The 20580-nt window shown below is 47.4% G+C and overlaps 1 pseudogene; it reads right to left on the bottom strand.

Annotated features, from left to right (window-relative positions):
* Positions 1–3214: 3214 nt before the first annotated feature.
* On the bottom strand, positions 3215–8086 carry LOC136499068 (FACT complex subunit SPT16-like; annotated as a pseudogene).
* Between the last annotated feature and the right edge of the window lie 12494 nt (positions 8087–20580).

The following is a 20580-nucleotide window of genomic DNA, read 5'->3' as shown; positions in this document are numbered from 1 at the left end:
GTCGTTTTTCCTTGGTGGGCCGTGGGCCGATGACATACACGACTGGTGATCTATATTTTATTTCTGCGTAATAATAAACTAGTACTCCTGTCTGTTAAGATGGTATATGCTACACGTCAGCCGTGTCTATTCAGCGCTTGCCATTTTGGCTCCGTTCGCTGGTCTAAAACTTGATTGAAATTGGCTGAGAACACTGTTCTGATTGAATTATTGTTTGAGAAAAATACAATTCCGGCTAAAAAAAAACCGAACAACCGAACAGGGCCTTTAGCTAATGTGTGAGCCGGACAAAATATAGCGATTTTGGATGGATGCCTGGCTATCATCATCTATCTCTACTAGTCTCTGCACCGTGGACGACTCCAACGAACCACCGTTCTCAATCCAGAGTAGAGCTAACAATGACAGTCGTGCCCGTGGGGGCGGGTATCCGCAGCCGCAGGTTTCGTACCCGATGGGTATGAGCACGGGCAAAAACTCACCCACGGATATTTAAGAGTAGGCTAATCGTTGTAGGCATTGCTTCTTGGTTAACTACATTGTTCGCTATAATTCTAGGAACTCATTATAAAATATAAATACCAATCACATGTAATGGCCACAAATTCGGTTAGCACATATGCAAGGTGTACGAGCAAATACCATAAATCAACATGACAACATATTCATGCTCTGCCAAAAGAAACTCATGACACGTGAGAAGGAGGTACTAGCCGTATGTTTTTACTACACTATGTAGTAGCAACCTACGCACAATTTTAGATGTGTACGTAACATGGATCTAAAGGGATCTAGATTACACTGAGCATAGGGATATCATATAGGAGATCAGAACTTCTAATTCACATTACCATGAACAAAGATAATAAAGGAGCCACTTCTGTAAGCTAATATATAGTTCAAAGTTTTACTGACAATCTGGAGCTGGACAATTTGTTGAATCTATTTGAAACAACAAAAGATGCTATATCAAGAGAGCATGGGTGCGTGGGTCTCTTCTATGCTCTACATACCTGCAAGATAAGTCGGTAGTCGGGTAGTGCATAGTTAGGATTCAAGATATATTAAAACCACGCATTTTGTATATATAAACGGAAACACCCCAATACATTGTAAGAATCATCAGTTGAGTTGTCTTGGCAGTGTGAAACTAAATATAGGCCATATTCGCTTTGCTGAAAAGCCATGGCTGAAAGTACTGTTCGCTGATTTATTATAAGAGAAAAACACTGTTTATTCGCTGAAATAGTACGGCTCATAAGACATGTGAACAGGGCCATAGTAACAAAGGTCAACTATTACTCTTTGTGGATGATCAGGTTTACATCATGAATAATGGCAGGACAAAATGCCCATGGGAAGTAGTGGGCAAAGACAACTCACATGGTAAGTTCATATCTTAGGCTGCAAATACCAACCAGGTCATGGAGCAAATGGCTGAAGTGTGAAGGAAACATGCATGAATTTTGTGATATTAAAGCTTTAACTCTGACATAGCAATTCTAAGTGAACTTAAAATAATTGCACCAGGTACTAAAGCTCATATTTGGAGGTGTTATAGCAATATTAATCTGATGAAAGTTTGGACTGCAGTAAACTTCACCAGGGAGGCAAAATTGGTTAGCGTCATACTTGTTTATAACACAAAACATATGAATAAAGATCCTCAAAGCCGCAGTGCTCAAAAGAGCCTAACTGTGTCCACCATATGTTGCACTAAACCAAGTAAACCAATATAAATGATTAGAAATCTAATGTCAATAGAAGAGGGGCAGACCCAGTGCCGGAGGCTCCCACATGAGTGGAGTCTGGGGAAGGGAAAAACCGAGGCTTAAGCCTTCCTCCTGCAAAATCTACGGAGAAGCTGCTTCGAACCCGCGACCTGGTGACTCAGTGAGACAACTTTCACCACTGCACCAGGCCTGCCCTTCAATTATATGTTGGTAAATCTAATGTCAATAGGAGTAGATTAATTATAGGCTGAAATCGAGAATCTGAACCGATGCAGACATGTATATGTTGGTATGTAGTGATGTTCAGAAATGTCTATCAGATGGTTGAATGGTGCATTCCTTATTTCAGCAGTTGTAGCACATTGCAAACATGTATATGTTGGTATGTAGTGATGTTCAGAAATATCAGAACAAAAATAGACTAATCTGACAATGAACTAACCTCAGAGGTGCAAAAGACAATGTAGTGCAGAACTAAACAGTGATGGTCCATGTAGTGGAACAGCATGCACGTCCTTGAAAAGAAATAAGAGAAGATGAGCATTTTGGTACAATTTCAGCTTTCTCGTTGATGCTGGCAACCACATACTCGGAAGACACCATCACCAACCCTTCAAATGATGTGTTATCCTAGGAATACTTGGAGACCTCGCCCACCAACCTCAACTTTAAAGCAGCAAAAACCATGAGATTCGAGCTGTGTACTTACTTTCTCAAGAACAATATTGGCTGATACTGATAATCATGTCAAGGAAGCATTTTGCAACACTGAAGGGTCAGAAAGATGAAAAATTGAGAGATCCATGAAGTTCAAACATTATTGACAGCACGTGCAGAAAAATGGAAGTGCGAGGAAAGTGCCATGACTAAACCAGCAAAAGAGAATGGCATAGCTTGTGCGAAACTTGCAGGACTATTCTCTAAGTAGGAACAGATCAGAAATTCAGATCTAATGAAATCGAAGGATACTTGGATATTTAAGTTGGTATGGTTCCTGTCCTTCCACACTGATAGATTTATTCACAAAAATTCATCTTTATTAGATGGAATGGAATTCAGATTCACTCTACATGGATATATATTATTAAGTAATGAGCACTTCATTCCAAGTCAAAGAAGTTTCCACTCACCATGCCCTCTCCCTGTGCACACACCGGAGCACACTTGACATCCTAGTCAAATGCAATCACCATAACATTCCAGAATCCAAACTGGACGCTAAACTTCATAGGCAAACAGATCGATGTAGTTGATGCTACACAGGATGCACCGATGCACACAGAAAACAGAAAAGAAAAGGCAACCAGAAAAAAATTAGGGAAAGTAAACTTTTATCCTATCCCAATGCTTCCACATGCAACAAACATCCTCCTTGTTGCCATATACGATTACAAGTACCAAGGATCAACTGCAAGCATAAATAAAACTTATACAGCCCATAGGTCCACCTAACTAGGAAAATATTACAGGCAATGAGGATATTAACAAATCCATCAACTTAGATTTCCTTTCCTCAATGATGCAAGTTCAACGCTCATTTCATCCACTAAAGTTCAGCTGTCACATTTCACCTAAATAGGCTAAGCTACTGCAGATAATACCAAGATAATCTAGATATAACAAACAACACTCCTACAGACATGTCTACTCCGGGGACGGAGGTTCAGGAAGCAGCCACGGTGCCACGGCAACCGGTAGGTACCACTAACCTGAACTTCCTTCTTGGAGGCAGCGCTCCCTTGAAGCTGCTGCGCTCTGGCACATGCAACTTGCTGAAGGTAGCTTTCACCTGAACTTTGGCTTCTTGGAGGGCGGCGCTCCCTTGAAGCTGCTGCGCTCCGGTGCACGTGACTTGCTGAAGGTCTTTGCCTTGCGGCGCCTCCTCTCCTCCTCACTGTCCGACTCTGCACCATTCTCACGGTCCGCGTTGCTTGCCTCACGTTCCAGTTCCTCCCAGGTCTTGCCCTTCTCCTCCTCTGAGTCCTCAACTGACTCATCATCATCATCATCGTCAGATTCCACCAAGGACTCGCTATCGGAGTCATCATCTTCTGACTCGGACTCAGGCTCAGCGTCGGACGGTACATAGCCTTGGTCTGATTCCTCTGTATCACCAGTCTCTGAGTCGCTCGCCTCCATGTTCAGGAACTCCCAGCCGCCATCGTCAATGAACTTCTGAGGATCATCAATTATAGTTTTCAGGATAGGACGCCAGTTCAGATTCAACCTGCTCTCGTAGTACTTGAGGTCAGTTGTGTCCAGCCATTCCTTTATCGCGTCAAGCGATGCTGAAGGGATGGAATCAATGCGAAGAACATCCTTCTTGAAGTCCTTGAACACGATAGCCATGTCAAAGTTCTTCGTTCCAAAGCCCACCCTCTCCAGATTAACAATCTCTATCTCGCTCAGGCTCACCACAAGGAAGGGAGTCTCAATCAGCTCAACCAAACATGTAGAAGTTGGAATGCATGAAAGCGGAAGCTTTATATGGGACACCATGGAACCCAAGCTCTCTAAGTGGGACATCAAACTCCAGGTCAAGCCCCTTGAACTGTGGTTGCGACCAGTGGTCATTAACCTTGTTCACAAAGTTCTGGAAATCCATGTTTATTCTGTTCTTCCTATCCCTCTCACGCTGCTCTTCTTCAATCTCATCAGGATCAAGTGCCGATCTTCTACTGCCCCCAAGAGTCTGTACAACATCCATAACTTCAACATAGAACTGGACATCCTTTGTCTTTTTGTTTCCAACCATGATATGGTTGTGCAGATGGAAGTGAAGGAGAGTAATCATTTCTTTCTCTGCAGGCTGGAAAAAGGCATGCTTTATATTTCCATACATGATGTCCACAGCGCTCATCAGACCTTGAAGTAGAATATCTGAAACCATTGAAATGAGCCTCAAGATTTCCTGTGAGCTTCCTCCCACGACCACCAAATGCAGGTCGTATCCACACATCAGAAAGTTTCATCATCTTCATTCTGTTGTTTCCCATCTGAAGTTTCTCCTGGGTAACAAGAGTTGCCCTTTCAGCTCTCTCCGACTCCCTTGAAGCAACTTGCCTCCTCAACGTTTTGATCTGCTGAACAACTTCACTGCTATGTCGTGGATCTTTTGAGCGGAATGTAATTTCTTTCAGATAGATAGCACCTTGAGAATTCAGCTTGCTATCATTTGAGAATGGCATGCCAGGCACATTGAAGAAGATGCGGATAGTGCAGGTGCGGTTGTCCTGGTGGCTGGTCACACTCTTGACAGTAGAAACATGGAAAGGAACCATACTGCCATAAATAGGTAAGAGGACAGCTTCATTCTTCTGATCTACTTGGATCACCAAATCTCTTACAAATGGTACATCATTAACATTCTTATATGCAACAAGCTCATTTGAAGCCCTCGCAGGACCACGTCCCTCACCAGATCCAGAACCACCCCCAGCAAGCCTTCTAGCAGTCTCTTCATTCTTTTGGCGAGCAAGTTCAGCCTGGTGCTGTCTCCGGAGCTCTTCCTTCGACATCTCCTGGTTGTCCGACCTGAGAGTTGCCTTGGTTGGCACGACATCTATGGTCTTCGACTCTATCTTCACCTCAGCAGCATCATCATCATCTTCGTTGAACGAATAAGCAACATCTTTGACTGCCTTGGAGCAAGGTGCTGTTAAGATCTCGTGTCCTCTTTCCTTGACTAAAACTGTATCAGCTAACAACAGTGAAAACTGCTTTGTCTTCTCACTGGTTGTTTCTGCCTGGACGTTATGCAAACCAAGGGATACATTAAAAACCATTCCCTGTTTTATCCTACGATCATTCTTGGCATTCAGATTTAAGCCAGATTCTCGGAATTCAAGGCCTATTCCAGTTCCAGCTGACTTTGTTAGATTAGGAAGAAGTTTAGGGGCATCCCTCTCAATCACTGCCACTGCAGCTTGATAAACTGCACTCATCTGATTGCCTGGTTTCACTTGTTCAACAGCAGCTTCATGAGCTTTCAAAAGGGTCTCATATGCTTTACTCTGCGTAGGGGTAGCATCAATAAGATATGTCCGAGCAACATTTGAACAATAGCTACTGTATTTGGAACCAATTGCACAGATGATAACACTTGCTGAATCATAATACAAGTACTCGTCGTTGCTAGACGCACCAGGCTTCAGATCAAACTTACCCCCACTTTGAAAGACTGGAGGGTAGCATATATCAACATTATCAGGCTTCAATTTCACCTTAACCTTGAGCGGATCAAGAATAGCCTTCTCTGTGTCATCCATCAACGATGAGTGTGAGACTTTCTTCTCCTCATCGATAACCTTCTCCAACTTAGGAACCACAAAATTTTTCAGAATAGATGAAGTTAAGTAAGCAGCCTTCTTCACACACGTGATCTCTGTGGTGTCCTTCACAGCAAAGAGCTCAGAGAAGCCGTTTGTTACATCTGCAAGTCGTAGGCCTGATCTGGATAACTTTTCTGTCCATGTTTCAAGAAGCTTACCCTCAGGTACCTCTTTGGCAATGTGTCCAACAACTGGCTTGTCTGATTTCGATTGACTACGAGCAGCCTGCACTATGTTATCCATCAAGTCAGAACCATCACCACTCTTGGTTTTCACATGCAACACAATGTCAGCACCAACAGCCTCGTTTGCCGCCTTCTTGAGGGTCCCAATAAGATTTGCTTTCTTCTGACTGCATAAAACATGTATTTGCTTGTGCATGAAGACAATTAGTCGTTTCTGGAAATTCATATCCAAGTAACCAAATATCCAGGGCAGATGATTTCAAATAACGAAGATCATCAGAAGGAGGTGGGGTAGCAATGGCAATAGCATCAGACGAGCTCCAAAGGTCAGACTTGTGCTCCTTCCAATGGTCATAGAATACCTTCAGTCGCTTACTGAAGTTATCTAGATTAATTGTATAGGCGCCAGATCCCCCTTTGGCATTACCATTATCAGCCATCTTTGTCAATAAGCTAACATTAACCAAGGCAACTGCAGAAAGAATTGATCCGAAGTTAGCAAGCAAGAAAATCACAAGGTTATCCTAACAGTAAGCTATGAAAGTGTGAGCATTAGGAAATACTTGAGAACAAAACAAAAATTGTGCAGGCAAATACGATGGAGCAGTAGCCATGCAGAATATGAAAATTGACAGTGGTTATCAAAATAACACTTCCTTATAGAAAGGAGAGCAACTTGCATGTTACTTCAATTACTATCGATTAGCTATAGTCACAACACGCAATCATTGTCCCAATAACAGCAACACTGCATACAAAGACATTCCTTTTAACATAATACAAAAGGATATTTTCCTAGTCCATAATTGCAATCTTAAAAGCAATATCAATTTCCACGAATCCGATTGGGAAGGGGAATTGGAATCCTTAGGATTTACTTCACCGAAACAGGCCTGCAGTGACTGCAAAACCATGAATATAAATATCTATACAGCTGATAACGAATGTACCAAACCACTTGGATCTATTACTTCAATAAATGTTAAAAATGCTTGTTTTGTGTATCTATTAAGCCATGGTGGTGAAGAAAAAAATATTTAACGGGAGCATTTCAATAATCTGGTATTTGAGACACAGATGATATGCCAATCATGTCGTATAGAACAATTTCAAAAGTTCTATTACTTTGCAATCTACTTTAACTACTTAAGTTCTATTACAGCACAGCGGGTCTCAGATTCTCAAATATAGCAGTCTCAGATTTAGGAAATTAACAGAAGGCATTCAGGCTCGCATCAAGTTTGTTCTTCCTCATTTGTCTTATTCTCATCCACACACCGAGCCGGAGAAATTACAAACCAAAAGACACAGCTTGCACTAGCACTACTCGTATTTGGAGACATATTTGGAGGCGCCATCTATTGCATACAATAAGCATGGTAAACCCTAATCAGTACGAGGAAGTGGGGAACATGAAAAATCAAGCAACGAGAAGTCATCAAGAACTGCAGAAATAGACTAGATCGAGAATGAGAAGGGGAAAGTGGTGGACAACGAAATCAAGCAACGAGAAGTCAAGAACTGCAGAAACAGAGTAGTTCGAGAATGGGGAACGGGATGAACTCACGGGTGGTCGCCGGATCGACGTTGCGGGGGCGCAGGATCGTCCCAGGCGGCTGGCGAGCATGGGCGGGGGGTCGTCGCCAGCGGCCGCCGAGCGTGGGCGGAGGCTCGTCGCCGGTGGCCCGCGAGCGGGGGCAAGGCTCCCTCTATGCGTCGCGCTGGTGTGCGGCAGAGGCGGCGCGAGGTGGTGGCGCGCGGGCGTCGGGCGGGGGGCTAAAGGCGGCCGTAGGGCGTCGGGGACACAGGGAGACAAGGCCGCCGTACTGCTGGTTGAGCTGGGCCGTATCGGATAGGCCAGATAGGTATCGGGCAACGTTATAATATTCTTCGCGAAATTAAGTACAAATTCGGATCGGCCCATGTACTCAACATTTTTTTACACTAATATTCATGTGGTCGTGGCTGCAGAGCTCCGGTGAAACTCTAGCTTGCCCGTAGCGTCACCTGGCGGAGGTCCCCCACCCGGACCTAGCCTGACCGCCCCTGTCATCACCAGCTCCCCTAAGCCGCCCATCGACCACCCCGACTGCCTAACCTACATGCCTCCCCCGGCCAGCCATTCTATAATCCACCAGAGTTGGAAGAAATGATAGGGAGAGCTCGTCGAAAACCTAGCTCAGTGATCCAAGAGGAGGAGGAGGCCTACCTAGCGCAGATTTGGCGGCACCGCCTGAAAGCTCTAGTTTGGTTTTGGTGAATTGATGAAACCCTATGTGCTAACCTAGTTTATCAAAGTGTTCATGAGATAGGTAGCACATTCCAAGTGGTGAAGCGAATGAAGATCATGACATGATGACGGTGATTCCATGGTGATGATCAAGTGCTTGAACTTAAAAAGAAGAAAGAGAAAAACAAAAGGCTCAAGGCAAAAATATAAATTGTATGAGCCATTTTGTTTTAGTGATCGAGACACTTAGTGAGTATGATCATATTTAGGATCGATAGCCGTACTATTAAGAGGGATGAAACTCGTATCGAAATACAGTTATCAAAGTGCCACTAGATGCTCTAACTCATTGCATGTGCATTTAGGATCTAGTGGAGTGCTAACACCCTTGAAAATATTTGTGAAAATATGCTAACACATGTGCACAAGGTGATACATTTGGTGGCTGGCACATTTGAGCAAGGGTTAGGAACTTCACCGGCGGAGTGTCCGCCCGTAGAGTGTGGACAGTTCAACGGTGCCACCAGCGCTCTATATAGAAAAGACGGAGGTCACTGTAAGTGACCGGACGCTGGTCTCGGTAGGACCGGCGTGTCCGGTTAGTGGTAGCAGTGAGCGTGCGGTTTTGGTCTTCTGACCGGACGCTGGCATGAGAAATGACCGGACGCTCAGGGCCTGAGTCCGGTCGGTATGACGTATGATGACATATGCAGCGCACAGGGGAGACGTTGAGTGACCGGACGCTGGGTGAGTCCGGTCGAGCATGACCAGACGCGTCCGGTCGTGGATTTTCATGAATGGAGCGTCCAGTCACTTCGAAGCAGCGCGTCCGGTCACAACTTAAATGTACTGACTACCATTGAGATCGGACGATCAGCTCCAGCGTCCGGTCGATCTGACCTACGCGTCCGGTCGTCCCGTTTTTAAGTGGACTGAGGAGCCAACAGCTCTATTTCGTGGGGGCTTCTATTTAATCCCCATGGCCGGTCCAAGCTCACTCTCTTAGCCATTTGCATTGACATAGCAACCTTGTGAGCTTATCCAAAGCCCTCCCACTCATCTCCATCATTGATACATCATCTTTGTGAGATTGGAAGAAAAATCCAAGTGCATTGCTTGAGTGATTGCATCTAGAGGCACTTGGTGTTCGTGTTTCGCTGTGGAATTCACTTGTTACTCTTGGTGGTTGCCGCCACCTAGATGGCTTAGAGCAGCGAGGATCGTTGAGCGGAGGTTGGTGATTGTCTCCGGCTCCGATCATGGTGATTGTGAGGGGTCTTGTGCCTTCCCCGGTGGGGTGCCGAAAGATAACTCTAGTGGAGTGCTCGTGTCATTGAGTTACCTCACTTGTGGGTAGGTTCTTGCAGTGTCCAATTGTGTGGACGAGGTTCGTGCAATACCTCTTAGCCGTCGAACCACCAACTGTTGATCGACATAATGGGGACTAGCGTGCCGACAAGCACATGAACTTCAGGAGAAAAATTGGTTGTCTCTTGCCCTTTGGTATTCTCCCAGTGATTGATTTAGTATTTATCTTGTGATTGGTTCACTCCTCTACACGGCGTTTTAATCACCCTACTCACTCATTTATATTCTTGCAAACTAGCTATAGCAAGCTCTTTAGTGTAGTTAGAATTGAGAGCTTGCTTTGTAGTTTAAGTTCATCTAGTGGAGCTCTTTAGTGTAGCAAGTGTGAGAGCTCTTAGTGAGTAGTGACATAGCAAATTATGTGTTTAGTGATCATAGCAACTAGAATTGTTGGATAGGTGGCTTATAACCCTTGTAGAGCTAGAGCAAGTTTGTATTTTGCTATTTGTTATATTAATCAAATTGCTCTAGTTGATTTGTAGATTTTTAAATAGGCTATTCACCCCCCCTCTAGCCATATTAGGATCTTTCACCGTCGGATCTGGCGGATCCACCGCCGCCGCCACCATGGCTCACGCGGGAGAGGTGGCGGGGCGCAGGCATGGGGAGGAGGTCGCCGGTGAGGTTGTCGTGAGAGAGAGAGAGGAAGTGAGGGAGGCAAAGGTGTGCGGGAGGGTTGGGGTGCGCCGTGCGGGCGGGGTGTGTGGGCAGAAGCCACAAATAATGCGCGTAGCATTTCCGTTATGTTGTATAGTCCTTCGGGTGCCATAACCCACATTTCACTTCTTATAAAGCTGAAAAGCATATAGGTGATAGGTACGGTGGACAATAAGTCAAGAACAACACTTGTCGAGAAAATTCTTTAAAAAGAAAAAAACTAGTCAAGTGATTTCCTAAAAAAGATTCTATATGTGTGTAATGGCATTAACATATGTTAATGTTTCTTAGATAACAGCAAGATATAATTGTGTTTCCTCTTGCAAAATTGAAAGCGATGCCGCACGTTGGTGCATGGTATATGGAACACCAAGACTCATTAAGTTGTCCTAAGATTACTACCACAAGAGGCATATAGCTGAATCTAGCATATGCTCTTGAGGAATATTGCGCACATCTTTGCACCAGATAGAGATCTTCCATCCTTAGAAAATGCATACAACTCCACAATCCCACCGGATAGGCCATGTTCATGAACCCTCAGGGCAATCATCATCTAGATGACCAAGGGAAAGAACAAAATTTCTATTTGACATCACCCGCAAGGATAAGGTCCATGGAGCTTGTGCACGTGGCCCTAAGCTTCAGCTTTCGTCTAGGGTTCCTCTAACGAAACCTATGAAGCAACAAGTAATCATATGTGGCAGGGTCTATATCAATTCTTATCGAACCTTTACCATACATTCCTGCTGATAGCATTGCTAATGTCAAGTCATATTGGTTTGCATTGATGTTCATAGATGTGTGTTGTATCTTTTTTTTGCGGAATGTGTAGTGCAGCAACAAAGTAGCAAGCCCTCACCAACAACAATGCTAGGCTTTGCTAGATCAAGAGCTCCTTGGATTCCTTCTCCACCAACAGTACGAAGGGCACCTAGATCAAGCCATACCAAAGCAGGAAATTGAACTTCAATCCCCCCTCCATTCGTTGACTATTAGAATTTTGTTGATTTAGCACAATTAGAGCTATCAGTTTGTTAGAACTGATAAAACTGCTAGATCCAGAGAGAGACCATGGGACCATGGTTGGTTTCCATTGTTCTCAAGATTTCTCCCTTTACTGCATTTGTCTTAGCAAAACTATTATACAATGAAATGACAACTATTGTACCATATTTTTTTATTATTCACACAAGCATCTGTCAACACAATGCAAGAGATTTCCAATTTATGGCCCAGCAAAAATGAACAGAAAAAAGGTCTCCAGTTTATGTTCATAGCATAAGGTCTTTTTCAAGATATATGAAATTAATGATTTGCCAAAAAATGTATTAAAACTCAAGTTAAAACACTTGCCACTGGTCCTTTTTGCTCTTCTTTTTGTATTCTATGTTACATTATTTCATTTATATTTTAGTAGGTGCTCGTAGCAACGCACGAGCCAATATCTAGTACATAGTAAAAGTAATCTATTTTGAAAAACAAAAACATATTATAGTAAACATGTGGGTAAAAAAACCATCCATCTCATCTACACCTAATTATGGACCATCCATCCCAACCAATTTCCAAGAAAAAACAAGCCCAAGCCAAACTGACCAGCGTATAGGATAGACAACCCATTACTTAGGGTCTATAGACAATCCATTACCTGGGGTCTATTTGGGACTGCTTCGTTCCATGTTTTTCAGCCAAACAGGTGTAACTCCACATACTCTGCTTTAAAAAAAGTTATAAGAGCATCTAAAGAGATGCTCTAGAAGCTTGTCGGTGTTTCGAGTAAGCACCGACTAGTAAATTTATATATTACGCGTCTAACCCAGATGGTGTGCTAAGGGGACACAATGATTATACTAGTTCGGGCCGAATGTCCCTATGTCCAGTTTTGAGCTGCTCGTGTTACTAGCACCGAGTTTGTAGTAGGGGGTTATAAACTGGCGAGAGAGGGAGGTAGCTCCCAAGTCTCTAGTGTGATGCAGTATGTTTGTTTGATGAATCGCTGTGTGTGATGAGTCGATCCCCTAGTGGGACGTCCTGCTTTCCCTTTTATAGGTCAAGGGAAAGCAGGAGTTACAACCAAAGAGAGGAGGAGAAAGGAAAGAGAAATAAGGCTCCCAGTGTGCGCCGTCTTCCTCTTCGCATGGGTCCTACTGCCCCTATAGATCGTGGTGGTAGCGGCGTTGTATCAGGGTCCTGTTGGCCGCTGCAACTTATGTGTGGGCATCGTGCGCCTTTCTTGTCTTCCGTTCCATCTGAGCGGACAGAATGGTCAAAGGGTCCCCTGACAGAAGCCATGCGGGGGGCTAGCGGTATAGTGCTAGTCAACTAACGCCAGTTGACTGACATTGGATGGTGGCTAGGCAGAGAGTTGTCAACACAGTGCCAGCCTATTGACGCGATGGGCGACGCGAGTTTCCCAGCATGGTCCAATGCGACCACCAGTCACATCAGGACACGTCCGAGATGTGCTCCCGGGCGTGCGCTTCCATGGCATTGTGGTTGAAGCAGTTCAAGCCCTACCCTAGGACCACTGCTTTGGTCCTATAGCAGATTCGATCCCTATGGGATCGGGCGAGGCGAAAATCTCTCCCTAGAAGCTAGGTGAGACAGAATCCGACTCCTAGGGGTCAGATGAGGCAGGGTCCTCCCCGTGGGACCGGACGAGGCATGTCCCGGCTCCTAGGGGTTAGATGATGCGGAAACCTCATCCTTGGCATCGGACGAGATGTGGCCTGGCCCCTAGGGGTCGGACAAGGCAAAAACTTCGTCCTCGGAGTTGGACGATGCCATAGTTGTGTCTTTAACCATCGGATGAGGCGACGTGATGCTTTTTAATCCTTTGGCTCAGATACCTAGGTATAGATATCCAATAGTAGCCCCTGAGCCTTCGAAGGAGTGAGACACTCCTACAAAGGCTTTTTCGTGATTTGTTGCTCCTGTGGCCGTTGTGCCATGGAGGCGGGTCGTTATTGGAACTTCGGCGTTTTTTCCCTCGGTTTGTTAATCCGCGTAGGGTAACCGAGTAGGATTTAGATACCAAGCCTCCATGTGGGAGATTGACAAAAGTGGACATGGGCGCCTAGCCCCCATGGAGGACATACGCTGGTAATTCATTTCCCACCGAGTATGCGCGAGCGCACCTGGTGGGTGTAGCCCCTGAGCCTTTGGAGGAGTGAGACACTCCTGCAAAGGCTTTTTGTGGTCCATTGCTTGAGGGCATATAGGAATACTGTTTGTTATTGTCGTTTTGCAGGATGGTAGGTTACGTATGACACTCGTCATTTGTCTACGACCGCGTGTTTGGTCTCCCTGTGATGTCAAGCCCCCGAGCCCCCATGCGTAGCAGGGGCCCAGTCGGGGGGCGGTTCGTCTTGTGATCGTCATCCCTCATGCGTTCATTCGCTAGAACGAAGGGGCTGAGCCGAGCCGTGCTTTTCTCGTTGGATGGAGCATGGTGCTCGGTGAGTTATTAACGAGCTTGTTCGAGTGGAGCCCCGACATCCCCTTTGTGGGGGCCTAGTTCGAGGTCAGCTGGTGATTGACTCTAGATTCTTGGTGGCTGGTTCATATAGTTCTCAGATCTGTTTGACCGGTCCGAGGGCTCGATGCCTTTCTTTTGGGGAAAAACCATGGACCTTGCATCATCCAAGACTCGAATCGAGGGTCGGGACGCCCGTGGTGCTTCACGTGCTTTGGGTACTGGCCGCTAGAGGGCCCGTCCTTAACCTCCCCTCACTCTAAAGTGCCCTAGAGCGGCTGTGAACCCACTAGTGGGCCAGCCTTTGAACTCATAGGCGTTAACGGTCCATAGGAGCGTTTTTAGCTGCATATCCCTCTTACCTACGGTGGCCCGTGGCCTTTGAAGTCGAACTGTCGCCCGGTGGATCCTTCGTAGGGAAGATTGGGATTGGCATGCACTCATCTCTCGAGGCAGCGAGGCGACTGATGCTGCGAGAAATAATGAGGGCTCGAGCCTTGAAGGAAATAGATTTGGTAGGGCATGTGGTGCGTTAATTTAGGTCGATGGCTCATCCCTTGCCTGTTCTGCCCTTACCTTATAAACGAAGCGGTTTCTCCCTAGCCACATCCTTTGCCCTTCCAATCTTTCTACCTTTCACTCCCAAGTCCTAGCCTTTGTTTGCCTATTTCCACTCTACCATCGGTGAAGTTCTCGCTCTCCAGCCTTACGCCGCCGCCGGATCTTCTGCATTGCCATCCTTATTCTTGATGGAGCCATGGCCTTGCTCTGACGTTCTTTGCATGCGCATGGAGGGTCTAGTCAAGAAGGGCCTTCTCTATGCAAGGACCGCGGTGAATGAGTGGATCATACCTGGAGGCGAGGATGTGTCATCGCTGCCCGACGGCTATGTCGTCTCCTTCATCTCCTTCCACGAGCGGGGGTTCATGACTCCTCCCCACCGATTCCTCCGAGGGCTGCTGCACCACTATGGGCTGGAGCTGCAGCATCTAAATCACAATGGGATTCAGCACATCTCGGCCTTCGTTGCGTTGTGCAAGGGGTATCTAGGGATCAAGCCCCACTTCGAGCTATGGAAGTACTTCTTCGTCATCGAGCTGTAGAAGAAGAAGCCAGACCTGGCGGTGCTGATGGGGTGTGTGAGCATCCATTTGCGAGACAGCCGGGCGTTGGAGTATATGTCCATCCCCTTGTCAAAGTCCAACAAGGGGTGGCACAAGCTCTGGTTCTACCTGAAGAACGACGATGATGCCCCCCTACCGATCTTCACTGACCATCTGATCGAGGAGCTACTAGGGGCATAGAGATATGGGCCCATCAAGAAGGAGCAGAAGAGGCTCAGTGACCTGCTCAAGGCCATCATGATTCTGAAGCGTCATGGCCTTCATGAGACCAACGCCATTGGAGCATACTATGTCAGGTGGCTGGCGCCGCTGATGGTGTGCGCCCTTCCAATGTATAAGATGATGCCAGATGACACGCTCGAAGGGATCATGATGGTCGCCGACGAGGCCCTCAGCATTGGCGAAATGGCACAATGCCTCAAAGAGGCAATGGAGTTCCCGACGAATCCATCAGTGGATCTCGCCTGGGTGTATCCGGTCCCGGGGCATCCCACGATGCGGTCGGATGCGGGTTTCATCAAACTGGTAAGCCTTCTTCGAGTTTCTTTTATTGGCTGACCCTCCTCTATTCTCAAATTCTAACCACCAGGGTTTGCAGCCTGGCCTCATCGCCCATGATTCTGACCCACCGCTGCCAGAGGATGTGGCACGAAGGGTGGCAAACCATGCCACGGCTAAGGCGACAAAGGCGAAGAAGGATCAAAAGAAGGCGAGGAAGGAGCGAGGGAGTCTCCAGTGTGGAAGGCATTGGCAAGGCTTAGAGGAGAGCAATGACAACGTGGAGGAGGAAAAGGAGGAGGACCTCAACATTACGTGGGCCGTGCTAGCGCTTGAGGACGAGTAGGCCGACACGGGGTAGGTCAACTTGACCCCGATTCCACAGTACGCCCCCACGCGAACCAAGGAGGATGCGCCTCCAAGATCGATGGGGGAGGACGCACCCCTAAGGTTGGCGGAGCAAGCCTACCCTGCTCCGACCGACCCTACTAGGGGATCGAAGCGGCCAATCACCAACATGGCAGAGTTAGAGTCGAGTGGCCAGCCCCCGAAATGATCTCGGGTAATGGCATCGAGGTGAGTTAACGACTTCTTTGTCCTTTTTGCCGTGTTCTCGGATTTTGTTGTGTGACGTTGGTGCTTTCCGTAGGACCGACCCCCACAGACCCCTGACATTGGCACCGTAGAAGATCTTGGTGCATCGGCCAACCCCCAAGGAGCTGGCTAGCGTGGTGCCGAGGGCGCGCCATGATGGCGCCGAGGCAGACATGGCATGACCTAAGGAAGCGGGGGAAGCGGAGGCACCGATTGTGCCAGGGGAGGCGCTCATGGAATCGGTGACCGCACCGGTCAATGCACCTAAGGTGGGGCTAATGGGAGGAGGCACTATAGAGGTGTCCCATGCGGAAGCAGCAATGGCTCAAACTTTGGAGCCTGAGCTGCCAGCCTCCTTAGTCATCAAAGGGTCCACTCCTAAGGGAGCGCCAGTGATGGAGGGGTGCCATCAGCCCCCGTCGAGCCAACGCCGATGGTTGCCATGACTGACCCCTCGGTTGGGGCTAGGTCCTCTCAGTCCCTTGTCTAGCTAGGCGATAATCTACTCGCGTGAGGAGGAGGCTGGCTCCGATGGGCCAGGCGGCTGGACCTGAGTGACTCGGTGTTCACCCTCGCGACCAGCGGAAGAGAAGGACTAGACGAGTGTGCGCTCGGGACTTGAGTCCATAGTCCGCTCCCTAACTGACGTGTTGGGGGTGCTGAAGGATGACATCACCCCGGCCAGCCAGGTTTTGTCGTGCCTTCATGTTTTCTACTTTCGTGCCTTGTTTATATGATTCTAACCTGACTTTTTTGTAGTCCCTTGCGATGCATAGCCGGGAGAAGTCCCTATTCCTCTATCGCAAGAGGGAGGTCTGGGGGCTTGCTACTGAAGTGTCGCGGTTGCAGGAGGAAGTGGTGAGCCTCTAGACCAAGAAACGGGAAGCCCATCAACACGCCGATGAGGCCAGGACAAGCTAAAGGCTACGGTCGCAAGGGCGGGGAAGGTGCCATGGAGCTTGGATGACTCCACTCGGCCCTTGACTCTGCTCGGCGTGCGCTCAAAAATGAGTAGAAGTCGAGGGAAGAAGCCGAGGGCCTGGCCACCGCCTTAGCCAGGGATGTTGGCACCCTCCATAGGGAGAAGAGGGTCCTCGAGGAGCAAGTGAATGGTGAGGCACTTGTTACCTTTTTGGTTGTCGTTCAAAGTCGATTTTTTCACTCTTTGGTGTTCGGCTTGGACAGCCCTTCAGAGGCAACTCTCCGAGGTGTGGGGTCAACTCTAGTCGGAGAGCAACGATCACGATGCCTTGTGCACTGCCGTCGGGTTGGTCTTCGACGACCTCGGTGTCACCCCAGCCATGGAGACAAGCTCGCTCGTAGTCCAAGGTACTCAGATCCTGGATCAGGCATGCACGCTCACAAGGGTGGCCCTGCACACCAATGTCCATCTCATGTTCACCATCGCCCGCTCCCACTACATCAACATCGACCTGTTGGTGATCAGTGAGGGCTTTGCGCCTGGCTCCACTAACGTCGAGCTGGACGAAATTAAGAAGGAAGCGGAGTCCCCGGTGCGGGACCAGGGGGGAGTTTGAAGAAGAGATCCTACCCAAGAATGTTTAATTAGATAGCTGAATCTGGCACTGGTCTTTCTATAAAGACTTTTATTATGACCGGAAACTTTGTTTGGCCCCTCTATATATATAAAGTTTGTTGTGATTCGACCCTTGTTTTATGTTAAGGTATTATAAACTTAGGTTGCGAGCGACTAAGTAATGATCACGCTGGTGAGCAAGCGATGCCATAGCCATCGGGGCATAGGCTTTTTGCATTCCAACCAGTTTTACTCATCGTTAGTTTTCAGCAATTCTTATTTCTAGGTCTCGTCATAAAAAAGAAGGGTCAGATGAGAAAATGTTTCTGAGTATATGTACTCCTATCAGCCCCCCAAGTAAAACCTGACCCCAGGTAGTTACCGGGGTTGGGAATTACTGCAGTCCGATCAGATCAAAAGCGAAACCGATAGGAGGTAACATTTTTTAGTTTTTGCAGAAACATCACTTAGTTTGATAAGCATATTGAAAGCTTTGGAACTTGGAAGACTAAGGGAAAAAATGACGTAGCTATTCGATGTTTCAGGCATTGGTGATGGCTTTGTCGTCCTCAGTCTTGAGCTTGTAGGTGCCGGGTCGAAGTACTTCTGTGATGATGTACGATCCTTCCCACGGCGTTGAAAGCTTGTGGTGATTTTTGTTGCTCTAGATGCGGCCATGGACTAAATCGCCTATGTCAAAGGCATGACCCCGCACGCGTCGGCTATGGTACTGTCGTAGCACCTGCTAGTATTTGGCCGAATGGAGCAGGGTGATGTCACGCGCTTCATCAAGAAGGTCAATGGCATCTTCCAAAGATGCTTCATTTCCCTACTCGTTGTAGGCCTTGACCCTCGGCGCTCTGTAGTCAAGGTTAGTTGGGAGGATGGCTTCGGAGCCGTAGACCATGAAAAACTGTGTGTAACTGGTTGCTTGGCTATTGGATGTTCTTAGGCTCCAGAGTACCATGGGAAGCTCAGCGACCCACCGTCCGCCAAACTTGTTCAAACGGTTGAAGATCCTAGGCTTGAGGCCTTATAGGACCATGTTGTTTATGTGCTCGACTTACCCGTTCATGAGGGGGTGCACCATGGCAGCCTAATCAATGTGGATGTGATGGTCATCGCAGAACCAAAGGAATTTCTTTCCCTATGAACTATGTGCCGTTGTCAGTTATGATGGAGTTCGAGACTTCAAATTGATGGATGATGTCCGTGAAGAACAACACGGCCTACTCAGATTTGATCACGGTGATCGGTCGAGCCTTTATCCACTTCGTGAACTTGTCCATGACAACAAGTAAGTGTGTGAAGCCCCCGGACACCCTCTTTTTTGGCCCTACCAGGTTGAGCCCCTAGACTACAAACGGCCACATGATAGGGATCATCTGGAGCACTTGAGCCATCAGGTGAGTTTGTCAAGCATAGTACTGGCATCCTTTGTAGGTGCGTATGACTTGCTCAGCGTCGGCCACCGTGGTCAGCCAGTAGAAACCTTGCCAGAATGTGTTTCTGACCAAGGTTCTAGGTTCAGCGTGATGTCTGTAGCCCCCTCCATGGATGTCTTCCAACAGGTCCTTCCCCTGCTCGGTGGGAATGCAGTGTTGTAGGATTTTGGTGAGGCTGCGCTTGTAGAGCTCCCCTTCGATGATGACGAAGGATTTGGCACGACGCACGGTCGTTGGGCCTCCGTCTTGTCAGCAGGGAGCAACTCATGGAGGAGGCAATCGAGATAAGGAGTTCTCTAGTCAGTCGGAGGGTCGGGCTCTGCCACTAGGTCTTCTATGACTTCCATGACCTTTGGGTCGGATGGGACTGAGGGTCGGTTAGCCCCCGAGCCGAGAACTAGTGGCTCATTGCTGGTCTGTTTGGGTTCCTCATATTGGACCGAGGGCTTGTGTAGGTCGCTAGCGAAGATGCCGGTGGGGACCGGTTGAAGGGTCGAGATGGTGGACTAGAGGGGGGGTGAATAGTCTTTTCTAAAATTAATCGTGTCGGCTAACCGATACAAATGCGGAATTAAAAACTATCGGTCTAGCCAAGACTATACCCCACTATATATGTTCACTAGCACCTTGCAAAGATAACAATAAAGCAACTAAGGTGCCGGGCTAGCTAGAGCTCTCCTAAACAATTCTAGGAGCAAGGTCACACAAACCTATGCCACTAGTACTTTTAAACAACAAGGGAGCTCCTACACATGCTAGTAAGCAAAAGCACAAAGCTAACTAAGCTCACTAGCAATGCTCAATAACAAGGCAACCAATGCCTAATTAGAGAGCGCAAATACTTAGTTACATAAACTAAGCAATGTGACTAACAAGGTTACTAAAACCAAATTAGCCACGCAAGGGAGCTACTTCTATGCTACACAAGCAAGAAGGTAATTAGCAAGCTACACAAGCTATCTAATTACAAGAGCAACTACACAAGCTTAATATGTATAAAAGTAATTGCAAGCTTGTGTAATGGGGATGCAAACCAATGGGAAGAACAAGGTTGACACGATGATTTTTCTCCCGAGGTTCACGTGTTTGCCAACACGCTAGTCCCCGTTGTGTCGACCGCTCACTTGGTGGTTCGGCGGCTAATTAGCATCACCCGCTAAGCCCGCACGTCGGGCACCGCAAGAACCTACCCCTTGAGTGAGGGTAGCTCAATGACACGCTTTACTAGAGTTGCTCTTCGCGGCTCCCACGGGGCGAGCACAATGCCCCTCACAAGCACTTCTTCGGAGCGCCGCACAAGCTTCTTGCGCGCTTCGACGGAGACCACCACCAAGCCGTCTAGGAGGTGGCAACCTCCAAGAGTAACAAGCACCACCGGCTTACAACTCGATCACCTAGTG

Source organism: Miscanthus floridulus, chromosome 13 (genome assembly GCF_019320115.1).
Source record: "Miscanthus floridulus cultivar M001 chromosome 13, ASM1932011v1, whole genome shotgun sequence".
Classification (NCBI taxonomy): domain Eukaryota; kingdom Viridiplantae; phylum Streptophyta; class Magnoliopsida; order Poales; family Poaceae; genus Miscanthus; species Miscanthus floridulus.
The sequence above is the reverse complement of the archived record's forward strand: the minus strand, read 5'-3'. Positions and strand labels throughout refer to the sequence as shown.